The following is an 18,203-nucleotide window of genomic DNA, read 5'->3' as shown; positions in this document are numbered from 1 at the left end:
TCAACTTGAAGAAGAAGAGCAAATTCTTGAAGAAGAAATCTCCAATTCTCAAAAAGAAGAAGTTGAGGAAATTTTGAAAAGCATAATGGGGAGGAATGAAAAATATGGGCAAGTCTTGACCAAATTGTGGGAAGATGTTCAACATGAAGATGATGAAACTATCCAAAAGGTATATCTCACCATGGATGGATTTTTACAAGAGTTGGACGACTCTCACAATGAAGAAAAACTTGACAAAATGGAAATTTTGAGCCAAGATTGGCTAATAAATCAAGATCAACAACTTGAAGCTTATGGAGATCACCGCGAAGGCATTTCACGGATGATGGAAGAATTTCTAAAAATGCATGTTGAGCAAAGTCAAGAAGCGGAGCTACTTGAAATTGCTATCCAAAAATTGGAGGCCGAATTGAATGCAAAGATTGAGGCATGTGATGCTCAATATCAAAGGGCCATGGATTGTAGTTTTGAGTTGGTTTCCAATGAAGAAGAGGTCAAGATTGATTTTCATGAGCTAATGGTAAATTGCCAGCCAACCAATCCAAAAATAGTGAATGATGCCGAAGTTGAAGAAATGATACTAGAGTTGCATAAAAAAGTTCATAAAATAATTTTTGAAGACTCTAGTTCATTTTTGGGTGAGGATGTCAAAATTCATGCAAATTTGGAATTTGAGCGCGTTGGACCTCATTCTAGCCATTTTTCAACGTTGTGCATGGTGAATGATATGGAAGTTGAATCAACCAAGCCTATGGAGAATTTTGGAGATGAAGATCAAAGCGTTTTCATTTTGAAGTTTGCTATGCCAAGAAGACAAAATGGCATGCCTCACTTACGGGCCAAGAAGTGAAAAATGCGACACCCGAGAGTTGGCCTCTTTGCTTTTCTACCACCGCCCCTTGAGCGTCATCATAATCTTAATTCAAAGTTGGGGCGAAAATTCATATCCTCCAAGTGGAGGGAAAAGTGGTAAAGGTAACTGTCGTGCCGCGACGTTAACTTAAGCGCTTGGTGGGAGGCAACCCATAGTTTTAAAAAATTTAAATCATCTTTGAAATTTTATTTTTTAGAATAGTTTATTTTATTGTTTTTGACTAATCTGCAAAGTTTCAGAATTTTTGAAATTTTTTTGAGCAGGTCGGGTTTACAGAGCAGCCACAAACTAGTAGCTGCTGCTGAAATATGTTTCCAAGTGCCAAAAAAAAAATCAGGTGACATCACCTACGAATCGCATGTCATACCTGCGAGTCGCAGGTACTATTCGCAGGTCGTGCCAGTAAAAAAAATTCTTATTTGCCCTCAAATTGTTTTATATTTTGTTTTAATTATGTGCAGCGAGGACTCTGCAATGTTTGTAGTTGGGGGTGGCATGTGGTAGCACATTATATTTTGGAACTTGCTCAAATTTTTAAAAATTTCATTCTTTTGACATGTTGTGGATTAGTCACTCTTATTATTTTATTTTCTTTCTTAACTTCTTTCATTAGTCTTGTAGTTTAGGTGTAGGTGCTCCTTTGAGGAAAAATGTGGAAACTCTTGGCTTGTTTGGTACTAATAGAGTTAGTCTCTTGCATGTGAAATGTTGAAATGCAAATACCCCTCCAAATTGTTTTGCGTTAGTTAAAAAGCAAGGTGCATAGGAAAGAATGATCTTTGTGACAACTTTTTGGCTCATTTGGTGACTCTATACCTACTAGTTGTGTTTACTTTGGATTATGAGATATTGCTCTAGTTGTTCTTGCTTAGGAAATAAAATTGATCCATCTTGACTAGTTCATATGCCATGTGTGGTGAGTGTTTGTTGAATAATTCTTGTGTTTACTTTTATCATCTAGAACTTGTCTGGTTAGTCTTTCAATGTTAAGTTTGATGATATTGGTTGGAGAGATGACCTTGAGCTATCTTTGTGATTTTTGAAAAAGCCTTTTTAGCCTTTCCAGCCTACCATTGCATAAATAATATTACTAGTAACCCCATTTGAGCCTATGACCTTTTCATTGATTGCCACATCACAAGCTTTTATCCTTTTTGATGAAAATTCTCTCTTTTGAACCTTTCCCTCCTTGAACATGAAATTGTGAATTTGAGGCCAAAAGCCTCAGTTGGGGGTGTTAGTGCTGCTTGAGAAGCGGTGAAGGTTGGTGTCGTGGAAAAGTCAAAAGAAAGGAAGAAAATTTAAAAAATACAAAAAGGTTGCAAACCTTTTGTGAAAAAAAAATGTATCTTTGTGAAAAAGGAATTTAAAAAAAACATTAGAAATCAAGAAAATGGTTGCACAAAAAGAAGTTGGAATAATTGGGGAAACTAGTATGCAAAGGAAGGAGTGATGTCTTGAAATGAAGAGGAAAGTGGACAAAAGGTATTGTGTAGTGTTCGAGGAGGGCGTAGTCACTTGTATCCCAAATACTTATCCTACCCTTCCCTAAGCCTACATTACAAGCTTAAAAAGTCCCTATGTGATCTCCAACCGAATGTTCTTGAGTTAGTGATGATTGAAAATAAGGGCAAGCTTATGGTGTGATATTTGTTAGCACTAGAATTTCTTTGTTGAGTGTGAGTGACTTTGTGTATATGTCCCTTGTGTTGTTGTCGTGAATATAGTGATTTTGGGACTTTCTTTCTTGTGAGGGCATGTGGATTACGATAGATCGGCGATGTTGAAAAAAAAAATTCCAAGTTAAGTCAAATGAGCATATCTAGTAAGCTAGTGGTTTTGAGTCACTTATTGAGGCTTGAGTGTTGTTGCTTGATTGTTTTAAATCTCTATTGCATTCTTGAAATTGTATTTTGAAATGAGGGAGTTATTTGGTTGAAGTTTCACATGCTTGTAGCCTAATTGTTGGTACCAACCAAAGTCATGTTTTTGTGCTTAAAGTGGATCCTCATTGAGATTTTTGTTTTGATTTGCTTGAGGACAAGCAAAGACTTTAAGTTGGGGGTGTTGATGTGCCGTGAAATTACGGGATATTCGATGCTAATTTCTTAAGCTTTTGTAACTCTTCAAGCACTTTTGTTGTTACTTTTTGTGTATTTATGTCGTTTTGTAGGATAAGATGCTCGGAGAGCATAACGGAGCAAAATAGAGCAAAAATAGAACAAACAGCACTTTCTGGCAGCACATGCTCGCAGCACTTGCTGCAGCATGTTGTGCATGCAGCATCTGCGAGTGGCACTTGCTGCAGCATGTTGTGCACGCAGGGCATTTTTGTCCAAAATTTGTTCCCGTTTTTGAATGTTATAAATACTCTTTTAGGGTTTGTAAAACATTATCTTTGGCAGTTTTTTACAAGTTTTGGAGACTAGGCTCCTACACCACACTTTGGGGTTGAAGATTTGGTTGAGCATTTCTTAAACATTTACTTCATTTCTTCAATTCCTTGCTTTGTATTGTATATCTAAGTGTGTAGAATTTTATTCCATAACTTTAATCTTGTTTATGAAAATATTCATTTGCAAAGTTGGATGAAACCTCTTGTTATGCTTATGTATTGAATGATTGTTATTTCTAATGAAGTGGGTTTATTGTTTCTCTATTAACTCTTCAAGCTTTAATGTCATTCAATGGTGTACAACATTATTTGTGCCTAAATACCCATACTTTTCTTGGAAAATAAAGTACAGGTTAGGAAAAGAGTTAATAGCAAGAATTTGGGTCATTAAACCAATCTAATAACTTGAGCTCGGAAGACGATAGTTACTTGAGGTTAAATTGATTGTGCCTAATATCACACTCTAAGGCTTGGAAAAAACTTAAAGTGAAAGCCATTGATTTTGTTGGAAGACTTTTAATGAGATTTTAAAAATCATTATCTATTAACATAAACCCGTTCTTAGTTGTAAAATCGTGAAATACATTGGATCGTTACTTGAGTGTAATTTCCTTTGTATCCAAACTTGTGGTCATTGATCATTTTACTCGCTTTCTAGGTTAGTTTTATCTTTGGTAGTTTCAAAATCAAAACCAAAAATCTTATCAAGTGTTTGGCTTAGCGTAGAAAGCGATAATTCCTCACTTGCTTAAATCGCCTAGGATATTGTTCTCTGTGGGTTTGACCTCGACTCTTAGTTGAGTAAATTATATTGCATACGACCGTGTACACTTTCTCTTTGAGGAGTGAATTTGGACGTTATCAATAAGATACCTTCACCTATCCCAATATATACTGTAGACTTTCCCTTTGGACCCCCAAAGGCAATGTTACAAAGTTCTCGACTCGCAGCTATTATGAATACCTCCAAGAAGCTTCCCAAAATGATCGGAATTTTGGGAGCTACATTGTCCCAATAAGATGAAGTTTTTTCTCTGGTAGTGTTGTCACCTGAAATTGCCCACTAGAACTTATCTTAGTTATATAGGGATCAATATTAATAAAGACTGTCTTGTCTGCAGAATAGAGGAAGAAACTATATCCCATATTTTTATAGGGTGCCCCATTACAAAGAACATCCGGCAGGATTTCGGGATAACCCTCCCAAATAATCCTTCTACCTATTGGTTAGATTATATTCGCATGTCTGACCCCCCTCTTCCTAATTATATTGAATCCTGGTATGATGTCTTTCCATTTATTGTATGGAATATATGGGTTAATCGAAGCCATAATAATCAGAATACTACTACGAACAGTATCTGGGGCAAAGAGAGTTCTCAGTCATGCACTTGAGTGCCATTTTCTTGCTAACAATATCATCACAAGTCCTCCACAAAAAACCATCAGGGTTCGTTGGCAGAAACCAGCTAAGAGTTGGTTTAAATTGAATGTAGATGGGGCTTTTAAAAGTCTTTCTATTATTAGCGAAATAGGGGGACTAATCCGGGATCATAGGGGTGACTGGGTCCCTGGGTTTTCAGCTTCATGTTATGCCCTTTCTCCAATACATGCAGAATTGTTGGCTTTATTAAATGGGCTGCACATTGCCACTAAGTTGTAGTTGAAACCACTAGAAATCGAGATGGACAATGTTGAAGCAATTCAGGCTCTACTAAAAGATTTTTTCATGATAAAGCCCTTCTTTCTTCTTGCAGATGGCTGATGCACAAGTTGTAGAAAGTTCTGGTTAGGCATAGCTTCAGAGAATGCAACGTGGCTGCTAATCTTTTGGCAAAGGAAGCTATAACTCAGTCTAGTACTACTTTTAGGATTAACTATGCTACCCCACCTACTTTTATTATGATACAGTTAGACATGGAGAATCCGCGACTTAAATAGCACAAAAAAAAAGTTGAACCAAACTAGTACAAAAAAAAAAAAAAAAAACATAAGTAGTATTCACGCACGAAATTCGTGCGTGAAAGGACCAAACTGCAAAAACACAATTTTGGCCTTTCACGCACGAATTTTGTGCGTGAATGGGGTGCAGACTATTTTATTCATGCTTCTTTCAGGAGAGTCAGACATAATGATGGGCAGGGAAAGAAGGAACATTAGTAGTCACAGCATGAATTTTGTGCGTTAATGTTGAGGCTTTTTTTTTTTTTGCATTATCTTTCCAATCACGTTTTTTTCATACTTTGGGCAAAGATTAGTCATGTTTTAAAATCCCAAAATATTAATATTTTATATAAAACTTAATATCTTTTTTTGCGTACAATAATGTCGGCTCATTACATGAAGTCCACCTAAACGTTTGAATCGTCGTTTTAGGGGTTCTAAAGTGCCCCGAAGCAAGTTTTGAAACTTGTAATATTTATAGGGTTTTGATTTAAGTGTTTTATTATATCTGAATGTACAAATTTAAATATTTGATTTAATAATAATTCATCCAATACGAGAATTATTACAAGTATTATTATTATTAAATCAAATATTTAAATTTGTACATTCAGATATAATAAAACACTTAAATCAAAACCCTATAAATATTACAAGTTTCAAAACTTGCTTCGGGGCACTTTATAACCCCTAAAATGACGATCCAAACGTTTAGGTGGACTTCATGTAATGAGCCGACATTATTGTACGCAAAAAAAGATATTAAGTTTTATATAAAATATTGATATTTTGGGATTTTAAAATATGACTAATCTTTGCCCAAAGTATAGAAAAAAACGTGATTGGAAAGGTAACATAAAAAAAAAAAAAAAAAAAAAAAAAAGCCCCAACATTAACGCACAAAATTCGTGCGTGACTACTAATGTTCATTTTTTCTCTGCCCATCATTATGTCTGACTCTCTTGAAAGAAGCATGAATAGACTAGTCTGCTCCTTAACCCCATTCACGCACAAAATTCGTACGTGAAAGGCCAAAACTGTGTTTTTGCAGTTTGGTCCTTTCACGCATGAATTTCGTGCGTGAATACTACCTATGTTTTTTTTTTTTTTTTGGTACTAGTTTGGTTCAACTTTTTTTTGTGTGCTATTTAAGTCGCGGATTCAGACATAGATGTATATGGTACTACTTTTGCTACTAGGACAGTTATGGAAGCTAAATACCAATTCTTCTAATATATCATATATTCAGCTTGATTGTTTCCTTTTTTTTTTTTAAAGATATTTCAATACTATAATTAAAGAGGGAAACAAAATTAAATAACAAAATGAGAAATGGATAGAATAAAACTCACATCACCCAGTTCGCGTTCTTCATTGAAAGAGAATTAACGAGCGAATGGATAGAATATAATGAAGAAGCAAATCTATACCGTCTCAGTCGTGTTTATGTGTCTCCTCTTGGCCGTTTATCTATGCCCTTGAAATTTTGAATTAAGTTAAGAAGCAAAATAGTATCACTTATCACTTATATTTGTTCAAATGTCTCCACTTGGACACTTAGATATTTCACTGAAACTTGAAATCAAAATGAAGAAGAGAGAATCAGTTAGTGTCTCGCGTCTTATTGTCTTGGGTTGTTGATCTGTTCCTTGAAATCTACCTTTGCTTAATTTCGGCAATTCAAATTTATTATTACTCCAATAAAGACGAGAAGGACTTTTAAAGTGCAATGGTTTGAACAGACAAACGTTTTAAATCAATTATTGCGAAGAATTTCCTTTTATTGTTTTGGCAATAATTATTTAAAATTTATCATTTATTTCTCTCACTTTTGGAATTTATATCTTTTTTTTTTTTTGTAGGTTTCCATGTGTTTTAATTTTGAGTAGAATACGTGACAATTCTGTTTTTTTTATTATACTATTCTCCGGCACGTGTATGTCAAGTTTTGTAGTATTCAGTATGCATCAAAGAAAAATGTAACGTTCTTGTGAATGATCAGTGTCGATCATATGATGTTATTTATCGAGGTTAAAATGGTTGGATGTCATCTTAACGTACAAAAATGAACAACCAAAATCTAAATCTAGGAGAAGGAGATATTCTTTTACTAATATTATTCTTTTGTTTTTTCATTACCGTTATAGTTTCAATACCAATTTTATTTGTAGGGTTAACTTGTGATTTCTCATATCATAGGATGCATGAGTTAACCTCTGGTTCGTTCCGTCATCCTGACCAGTGAATCAATAAGATTTCTTTTTCAATAGAATCTTTTGCATTTACAAGTTCTGTCATTCCCAGGACTTAGTTGTGCACAATCAATTAAGTTAGTATGATCTTTCCTCGTTTGACTAAAAATTATCCTTTTGTTTTCCATTATATATATATATATATATAGATAAAACTCAATGCAACAACATCATGTTCAAACAATAGCAGTTCTTTTAATATATCATATATTCAGCTTGATTGCTTCCTTCTTCTTTTTTTTTTAAGATATTTCAGCACTATAATTTAAAAGAGGGAAACAAAATTAAATACAAAATGAGAAGTGGATAAAATCAAACGCACCATCACCCAGTCCGAGTCCTTCATTGTAAGAGAACTAACGAGCGAAAATGGATTGAATAAAATGAAGAAGTAAATCAATATGTCTCCTCTTGGCCACCCATCCATTCCCTTAAAAACTTGAATTAAGTGAAGAAGCAAACTAGTATTGCCTATCGCTTCTATTGGTTCAAATGTTTCCTCTTTGCCGCTTAAATATTTCCTTGAAAACTTGAAATGAAAATGAAGAAGCAAATCAGTCAGTGACTAGCGTTTAATACGTGCACTCTTGATTGTTGATCTGTCCCTTGAAAACTACATTTGTTCAATTTCGGCAATTCAAATTTATTATTTTTTAAATAAAGATGAGAAAGACTTTTAAAGTGCAATGATATGAACATACGAGTGTCTTAAACCAATTGCTGTGAAGAATTTCCTTTTATTGTTGTGTAAATAATGATATTTTAAGACTAATTGAGAAAGTTATTTAAAATTTACCATTTCATTCTTTCACTTTTGGCATTTATATCTTATTTTCAATTTTTGTAGATTTTCATGTGTGTCAATTTTGATTAGAATACGCGACAATTCTATTTTTTAGGATACTACTCTCTCAGCAAGTGTGTTGCACGTGTATGTCGAGTTCTGTGATATTCAGTGTTGTAAAATAATTTCAATAATGTTATATGGTGAAAATTAAAATTTGCAACCCAATACAGATGAATCCTTTTTAATATTTCCTTTTTTTCCTTTCTTTTGTTATTTGGGTAAGGCAAATTCAAATAAAGATGGATAAAGGTACACCGCTTGAAAGAATTGTTTTGATTTACCTTAGAGCAAAGAAATTGTGAATAGTAATAAATGTAACAAACAGCAATGAAAGAACCATAGCTACACTATAGTAGATAGAAAATAAAACTTTGAATAAGTAAGTATACATGAAAGAAAAAAGTAATATTCCTGTGAATGATCAGTATGGATCGTATGATGTTGCTTGTCAAGGTTATGACGACATCCTTTGTGTAAATTTTCACGTGTATTAATTTTGGGTAGAATATATGACAATCTGTTTTTATGATACTACTCCCTCGGCACAGGCGTTGCATGTATATGTCGAGTTTTGTAGTATTCAGCTTTGTAAAATAATATCAATAATGTCATCCAGTGAAAATTAAAACTTGCAACCCAATACAAATGAATCCTTTTTAATATTTCCTTTTTTTCTTTTCTTTTGTTATTTGGGTGAGGCAAATTCAGATAATGATGTGATGAAGGTACATCTTTTGAAAGAATTATATTGATTTACCATACAGAGAAAAATTGTGAATAATAATAATAGTAACAAATAACAATTAAAGAACCCTAGCACTATAGTAGATAGAAAATAAAACTTTGAATAAGTATACATGAAAGAAAAGATAATGTTCCTGTAAATGACCAGCGTGGATCGAATGATGTTGTTTGTCAAGGTTAAGATAGCATCTTTTTTCTAAATTTTCATGTGTATCAATTTTGAGTAGAATACGCGACAATTCTGTTTTTTATGATACTACTCTCTCGGCACGTGCGTTGCACGTGTATGTCAAGTTTTGTGGTATTCAGTGTTGTAAAATAACATCAATAATGTTATATGGTGAAAACTAAAATTTGCAAGCCAATACGGATGAATCCTTTTTAATATTTCCTTTTTTCTTTTCTTTTGTTATTGGGGTAAGGCAAATTCAGATAAAGATGGGAAAAAGTACAGCGCTCGAAAGAATTATTTTAGAAAAAACATTGTGAATAATAATAATAGTAGTAACAAAGAACAATGAAAGAGCTCTAACACTATATAGTAGATATATTTTTTACTTCACAATGCCGTTCAGCAATCTAACTTACCAAATCTAACCAAACAATTGCTTCACTATATACCCATTCGGTGATCTAAGTCACCGAAGTGACCAAACTCTTTGATAATTAAAACGAGTGAAGTGCCACGAAATTCTTCACAATTGCCATTCAAATGTCATTCACGTGGAAGCAGGAAAACATTAGGACCTGTTTGGAAAGCCACTTAGGTAATTGGAATTTGGTGTAAATAAGTGTAATTACAAAGTTTGATCTGTTTATTGAACTAAGTAATTACACAGTTATGTGGGAATTGAGTGTAATTGAGAGGGTGTAATTACACTCTCTAATTCTCAAGATGGGGTTGAGAATTGAGTGTAGTTACACGCTGTAATTACAGGGTTATTTTTTAGTTTGTTTCTTTTAATTTCTTTTGATTTTTAATTTATTTTTGATTTCTATTATTTTAATTTCTTTTGATTTTTAATTTATTTTTGATTTCTATTATTTTAATTTCTTTTTTATTTTTATTTTTTAAAATGTATTTTTCTTTTTATATTATTTATTTTTCATTTCCTTTCTTCTCATTCCCAACCTCTACTTCTTGTGGTTCCATGTATTGCTCGTATTTTTTATTTTTTTTTATTCATTTATCATAACGGTGTTATTATTCTAATTTTTGAAACTACACCTCTTAATATTGGAAAGAATGAGTCATTAACAAACTTGGCATATAACGAGTGATGTTATTAAAGTAGAATTTCGTTGTGATTGAGGTTGTGGACTTATATTTTTCCTTTCTTTTGAATTTTTGACTTAAGTTACGTTGGAACTTACTTATGTAATGTTGGAATTTGACATAAGAGTATTATGTTAAACTTTTTCTTTTGGATTTGAATTTATTTCTTTTGGATTTGAAATTAGGTTATATTTTCAATTTTAAGTTATTTGCTTTCACATTGTATATTGTTTATTTTTCACTTACATTTGATGGATTTTTTGTGTCAAACATTTGAATAAAGTTATGGCATTATATTTATAATTTTTTTTTGTCAAACATCCAATCCATTTCGTTCTCACAAAAAAGGTCTTCTTTTAAGATTTATAATTAATTAAAATTAAATATTATTAATTTGAAATATATATATCAATTATTTTTTACAATATTAGTTACAAATATATGATTATTAATTAATATATTTTCAAGAAACAATGTGTTATTAAATAACTAATTTAATATCATTTATAAAGGAAAATATTTTTTAAATATTAATTTTAATTTTTTTTATAATTAAATTTTATTTTTAAGTTAAACTAACTGTGTAATTTACACTTGTGCAACCAAACAGGACGCTTGTAATTACATTGTAATTACGTTATGACAAACAATCAGATCATTGTAATTACACTATTGTGTAATTACTAGGCTGGTAGTAATTACACCAATTCCAATTATCAGGTGGCTTTCCAAACAGGCCCTTAGTGTTCAACTTCTTAATTCGTTATATTAATCTTTCATTAACGGATAAAAAGACTAAGCATCAACATGCCCTACAGGCTACAGATTCAAACCATAAACTTCTTGCTTCTATTAATTTCCTAGTTTCTTATTCTTTTCCAACAACAAAAAGTTCACAGAGAAATAAACACAAAAATAATAAGGCAACTTAAATTTTATTGGCTATTTCGGGGGTGAACACAGATTTCTTGTTTGCTTGTTATATTTATGGTGTATTTTTTTGTACTTCTTCTTGCGATCTCTCGTTTCTTTTCTTTTTCCATATTCCTTTTTTCCTTTTTTTTTTTTCGAGTTTTGAATTCGATTAAACTGGATTTGGTGATTATTGAGGGTGAATTCAGAAATTTGAAGGCTACTATTATCAGGATCTTGAAGCTTTGGGTTATTCTAGCCCTAGAAATTTATAGCTGCAAAATTTGATGAAGAAGCCGACCTTGTTCACCATTGATTTTGCATATAGCATTTGTGGATACATTGTTTATATATGGTTATATAAAATATATACATCATTCATGAACTATATTGTACTCCCTCTATCTCAAAAAATTGTCCTTCTTTCTTTTTTAGTTTGTCCCAAAAAGATTGTCTCCTTTCTATATTTAGAAATAATTTAAATTTATGAGATGATTTATAGCCACACAAATATCTAAGGTTTGTTTTGAACCACACATTTCAAAAGTCTTTTTTTATTTCTTAAACTTTCTGCCAAGTCAAAAAAGAACAATCTTTTTAGGACGGAGAGAGTATATATAATGTCCACTATAAATACTATATAGATAATGTATGATGATGTATAAGGGTGTATCTGTATTATATAATAATGTATAAACACTATTATACGTTATGTTATATAGATTTAAAAAATGGATCATAAAAAAATGAAGAGGGTTCAACATTTAGAGCCCGTTTGGATTGGCTTACAGCTTAAAGCTGTTTGCAGCTTATAAGCTGAAAAAAATAAGTTGGGGTAGTCCAACTTATTTTTTTTGGCTTATAAGCTGCTTTACATAAACTAAGTCAAATGAGTCCAATTATTTTTTTGAGCTTATTTTAAGCATAAAATGACTTTAAGCTGGCCAGCCAAACACTCAAAAAAGCTGAAAATAGCTTATAAGCCAACTTATAAGCCAATCCAAACGGGCTCTTAGGCTCGGGAGAAGAAGGTAATTTTTTTTATTAAATTGGTGGGCTAACACTCCCCTTAATGTGGTGGGCTGTGGCCCCATGTTTTTTTTTTTTTTTAAATAAAGTGGGCTACAGTGACTGTAAAGTAATTGGGTGGGGCCGCATATATAAGTAACTTTTTTTTTTTTAATAAGTATACATGAAAGAAAAACATAATATTCCTGTGAATGGATTGTATGATGTTGTTTGTCAAGGTTAAGACAGACATCTTTTTTGCAAATGTCATGTGTATTAATTTTGAGTAAAATACGCGACAATTCTGTTTTTTTTTTTTTTAAATTATATGATACTAATCTCTCGGCACGTGCACGTGTATGTCAAGTTCTGTGGTATTCAATATTGTAAAATGATATCAATAATATTGTATGGTAAAAATTAAAATTTGCTACCCAATACAGATGATTCCTTTTTAATAATTCTTTTTTTCTTTTCTTTTGTTATTTGGGCGAGGCGAATTCAAATAAAGATGGGATAAAGATACACCGCTTGAAAGAATTATTTTGATTTACCTTAGAGAAAAAAATGTGAATAATAATAATAGTAGTAACAAACAACACTGGAAGATCCCTAGCCCTAGCACTATAGTAGATAGAAAATAAAATTTTGAGTAAGTGAGTATACATGAAAGAAAAAAGTAACGTTCGTGTGAATGATCAGTGTGAATCGTATGATGTTGTTTGTCAAGGTTAAGATGACATCCTTTTTGTAAATTTTCATGTGTTTTAATTTTTAGTAGAATACACGACAACCCTGTGTTTTATGATACTACTCTCTCGGCACGTGTGTTGTATGTATATGTCGAGTTTTGTGGTATTCAGTATTGTAAAATAATATCAATAATGTTATATGGTGAAAATTAAAATTTACAACCCAATACAGATGAATACTTTTTTATATTTCCTTTTTGTCATTTCTTTTGTTATTCAGATAAAGATGGGATAAAGGTACACTGCTTGAAAGATTTATTTTGATTTACCTTAAAAGAATTCTGAATAATAATAATTGTAACTGTCACAACCCAACCCCGTAGGCCGCGACTAGTGTCCGTGCTGGACACCCATACGTACCCAATAACCCAAACCAGAATATAAGCGGAATATACAGATACAGAAGTCGAATGGCTTTACTAATTATCGCAGACAAACAGACATATCGCACGGAAGCCGATAAGGCTATCTTAGAACATAGCAACCCAAAACATATACACAACCCACATGTATGTCTATAGACCTCTACGAATAGCAACAAAAACATAAGACGGGACAGGGCCCCGTCATACCCCTAAATAACATACATATGTGCAACAGAAAAGTCTGTACCCAAAATATAGGCTTCGGACGAAGGAGCACTCCAAGAAAGCAGAATAGGATCCTAAGTGGGCGGATCAGCAAATCTATCGTCTGTACCTGCGCGGCATGAAAACGCAGCCCCCGAAGAAAGGGGGTCAGTACGGAATATGTACTGAATATGTAAAGCCTGAAGTACAGAAATGAAATCATAGTCAAAACAGAACTTGCAGAACATGAGTGTAATATCCAGATTATCAAATGCATATTTCCAAAACATAAAGAACATATGCAGAAACATATGCCATATCATATTCGGCCCCCATTAAGGGACACGGTGAACAGAACGTGGTCGCCACCCCAACACTGGCGCCACAACACATCATGCTCCAGAATAGGGAATAACCCCGTAACATAACATATCATATCGGATGGCCATATCAGAATGTGTGTACATGGCACATCATACTCCACAACCCACGTACAAGTAAACCTGCCCCCTCACATCGAGGCACGGCGAACAATGCAGTGTAATACGCTTGACAACATATCCTGGCCTGGGCTCAGTGAAGGGAACATTGAGGCATCCACGAGTGGAGTAGTGAGAAACTAAATGCAACATAAAATACTATATGTTTCCAGAGACTCAATAAGGTATATCAAATGACAAATCGAAATAATGAAATCGGACAGAATCATAGTACGTGTGTTTCGGTTGTCATAATGGATTACAGAGAAATAATCTTTTTGAGATCGTTTCCATGTTCCAAATTAGCTTGTAAGACTCAAGGGAATATTTAAAACAATCTTTATTTAGTAGTTAGAAGAGTAGTTAAAACATTTCCTTTAGAACCGCTCGAAGACAAATCATAGATACAAAAGGGTAAAAATCGGAAGTAGTGGGCCCACCTCGGGACAACCGAAGTGGTGGGCGCCAATTACGTATATTAGGTCTGTGGAGTCACCTATAGAGGTTCTAGGGACATTCCCTAACTTTCAAGGCAATTTGAGAAAGTTTGCACAATTCTTTCAACAAAGTGTACAATTTGTGTTCAATTCTATTGAATGAAAAAGGGACATTTTCAAACGTGGATTCCGATGAACAGAATACTTTCTGAGGCTCAATTCCGATCCTAGTACACCTAGGACATGCCAAGAGAAGGAAAGGGATAGCTTTACATACCTTATTCGCTCCTTACGCCTCTCCAAATCCAAATCCCGTTTCGTCCAAAATCTACATTTGGTCACATTTACCAAATATTAATCATAAGGCTTAAGAGTTCAATTTTAACCAATACTTGTCTACAGAAATTTGGGCAGCATCTCCCCTATACATATAGCATCCCCGAGAATTTAACTCGGCCAAAATAATTCAACAACAACACCAACAATCATTACCTAACACAATATAGCATAACTAGTCTTCTTTCCAACATAGTGCAATAGCTTTCATTCCAACTTCACATTTTCAATTCAGTACCAACATTCTCATATTCATTTACTAATCAAGATCACTCCAATACAATTCGGAAACATTTCATATCATTTTACAAAATATTCACAAAATATACAAAATATACAAATTTTCCACCAAAACCATAATTCATCCGAAACTTCTAATCTTCAACATACATATTCATAACATATTTCCATCTTCCAATTTCATCAACAATAATCATGATTTGCACCTTAACAACTTCATTTCCATAATATCATAAAATCATTCTAAAATGACATAACCTTCTACATTCCATTTCAATGCCAACTTAAACCATTTAACCTTCATTTGCATTATAAGGATCTCAACAACACAACTAACATATTAAACAAAATTAATTCATTTCCATTTCAACTTCACAATATCAAGCTAATATCACCATTCTCATATTCATTCACTAACTCAAGGTTGTTCAAACATAATTCAATAACACTCCAATCAATACCCAAGGAGTTAAACAATTCCATCAATTCCACCCAAAATTCCTACATATGCAACAAAACCATCACAACACATTTTCTACTTACAAATTCATATCCAACAACAATAATCCACACTTTATTAACTTCCTTTCCATAATGTCATAAAATCACATTAAAATGACATAATTTCCTACAACCAATTTCCATGCTAATATGGACTAGCATCCTTCTAAATTCACCAACCAACATAACAATTCACATATAGCTATTTCATAATTTTTATTTCCGTAATGAAGTCGAAATTAATACTAACAACATCAATAGCAACATCCTCCACATTCTACAAGTTCACTACATTTATTTTCATCCAAAATTCTCTTCAAATCTCATTCCATAATTCACAATACCAACTGACGAATTTATATCGCTATTTTTCCCGTTCTAATCCGTTAAAACTTTAAATAAACTTGTTAGCAATGAAAAGGAGCCTTATCCATACCTTAAGAATTCAACCACCACGTTATCACCCTCCTCCTTGGTTGATTTTTACCTCAAATTGAAGACAACGCGACATACAACACTTTTGTCTTCATGGGCTTCGGGATTCGGGGCTCGGATTTTGATCAAAATTGATTTTTCTTCTTTCCAATACTCTTTTCTCTCTCTCTCTCCAGAACTTTCTGGTCTTCTTTGTATGAATAATGAGGAGAAAGACCTGAAATTTCATTTAAAAGGGTGTGGGTAATGGGCCTAACCCGGTTGGGCCCGAGTTGGGCCTAGCCCACTGACCTTTCGACCTTAAAACGTTCATATCTTCTTGTACCGACGTCACCTCGGAACCCACGACCTATGGTTGGAAAGCTAATTCAATTATCTACAACTTCTATTTCTTGGTATTTTTTCAAATTCCAAACTTATAATGCCTTTTTTTCCCCTCAAAGTCAGGTCACCCGAAAATGTTTTCTTAAAAATATTCGTTTGGAGGGCTTCCACTTTGATTTGGCCCAAAGGTCCTTCATGAGTTGTGTTTAACTTTACATATGTGATTCATATAACTTGTCACATGTTCCGAAAAAAAATCTTGACGTGTGGGCCCCACCTCAGCTTACAAATAATCCGACGTTCAAAAATACGGGATGTAACAGTAACAAACAACAAAGAAAGAACCCTAGCACTAGAGTAGATAGAAAAAACAACTTTTGAATAATCATATGAAAGAAAAAAGTAGCATTCATGTGAATGATCAGTGTGGCTCCTATGATGTTGTTTGTCAAGGTTAAAATGATTGGATACATCTTAATCTACAAAAATGAACAACCAAAATTTAATTTTAGGAGAAGGAAATATTATTTTAGTAGTATTGTTTCTGTTGTGATTACCGTTATAGTTTCAATCCCTATTTTATTAGTAGGGTTGACTTGTGATTTCTCAGATCATAGAATACATGAATTAATCTGTGGTTCGTTCCGCCTTCCCGACCAGTGAATCAATAAGATTTCTTTTTCAATGGAATCTTTTGCATACACAAGTTATGTCGTTCCCACCACATAGTTATGAACAATCAATTAAGTTAGTATGACCTTTCCTTATTTGGATAAAATTTATCTTTTTGTTTTTCATCATATACTATTGTATGTACATTGTTAATATTGTGTTGAAGATAAAACTCAATTCAACAACATAATGTTTAAACAATAGTAGTTCTATAGTTTAACAAATATATATATATATATATATATATATATATATATATATATATATATATATATATATATATATATATATATTTAGCTTGATTGTTTTCTTTTTTAAAGATATTTCAACACTATAATTTAAAAGAAGGAAACAAAATTAAATAACAAAATGAGAATTGGATATAATCAAACTCACCATCACCCAATCCGAGTCCTTCATTGTAAGAAAATTAACGAGCGAAAATGGATTGAATAAAATGAAGAAACAAATTTATATTGTCTCAATCACGTTTATATGTCTCCTCTAGGCCGCTGATCTATTCCCTTGAAAACTTGAATCAAGCAAAGAAGAAAAATAGTACGCCTATCGCTTATATTGGTTCAAATGTCTTCTGTTGGCCGCTTAGATATTTCCATAAAAACTTGAAAATCAAAATGAAGAAGCAAACAGTCAGTGTCTCGCGTTTTATATGTGCATTCTTGGTTGTTGAGTTGTTCCTTGAAAATTACGTTTGTTCAATTTAGGCAATTCAAAATTATTATGTCAAATAAAGACGGGAAGGACTTTTAAAGTGCAACGGTATGAACATACGAGTGTTTTAAGCCAATTATTACAATGAATTTCCTTTTATTGTTGTGGCAACAGTGATATTTTAATACTAATTGAGAAAGTTACTTAAAAGTTATCATTTATTTCTTTCACTTTTGGCATTTATATTTTATTTTTAATTTTTACATATTTTCACGTGTTTTATTTTGAATAGAATACGCGACAATCTTGTTTTATATGATATTAGTCTCTGTGCCCGTGCGTTGCACGTCTAGGTCGAGTTTTGTGATATTCAGTATTGTAAAATAATATCAATAATATTTAAATAAAACTTTGAATAAGTAAGTATACATGAAAGAAAAAAATTACATTCCTGTGAATGATAAATGTGGATCGTATGATGATGTTGTTTGTGGAGATTAAAATAATTAGATGTTATCTTAACCTACGAAAATG

The 18,203-nt window shown here is 32.7% G+C and overlaps 1 long non-coding RNA gene across 1 annotated transcript; it reads right to left on the bottom strand.

Moving 5' to 3' along the window:
* Positions 1-13,456: 13,456 nt before the first annotated feature.
* On the bottom strand, positions 13,457-16,337 carry LOC132619065 (uncharacterized). Its single transcript, XR_009574495.1, has 3 exons — positions 16,003-16,337; positions 14,767-14,817; positions 13,457-13,703 (listed from the first exon to the last, which is right to left on the bottom strand). It is a non-coding gene; the product is annotated as an uncharacterized LOC132619065 (long non-coding RNA).
* Positions 16,338-18,203: the final 1,866 nt, after the last annotated feature.

The sequence above is a fragment of the Lycium barbarum genome, chromosome 11 (genome assembly GCF_019175385.1).
Source record: "Lycium barbarum isolate Lr01 chromosome 11, ASM1917538v2, whole genome shotgun sequence".
Taxonomy (NCBI): Eukaryota; Viridiplantae; Streptophyta; class Magnoliopsida; order Solanales; family Solanaceae; genus Lycium; species Lycium barbarum.
This window is presented reverse-complemented; position numbering and strand designations above follow the sequence as displayed.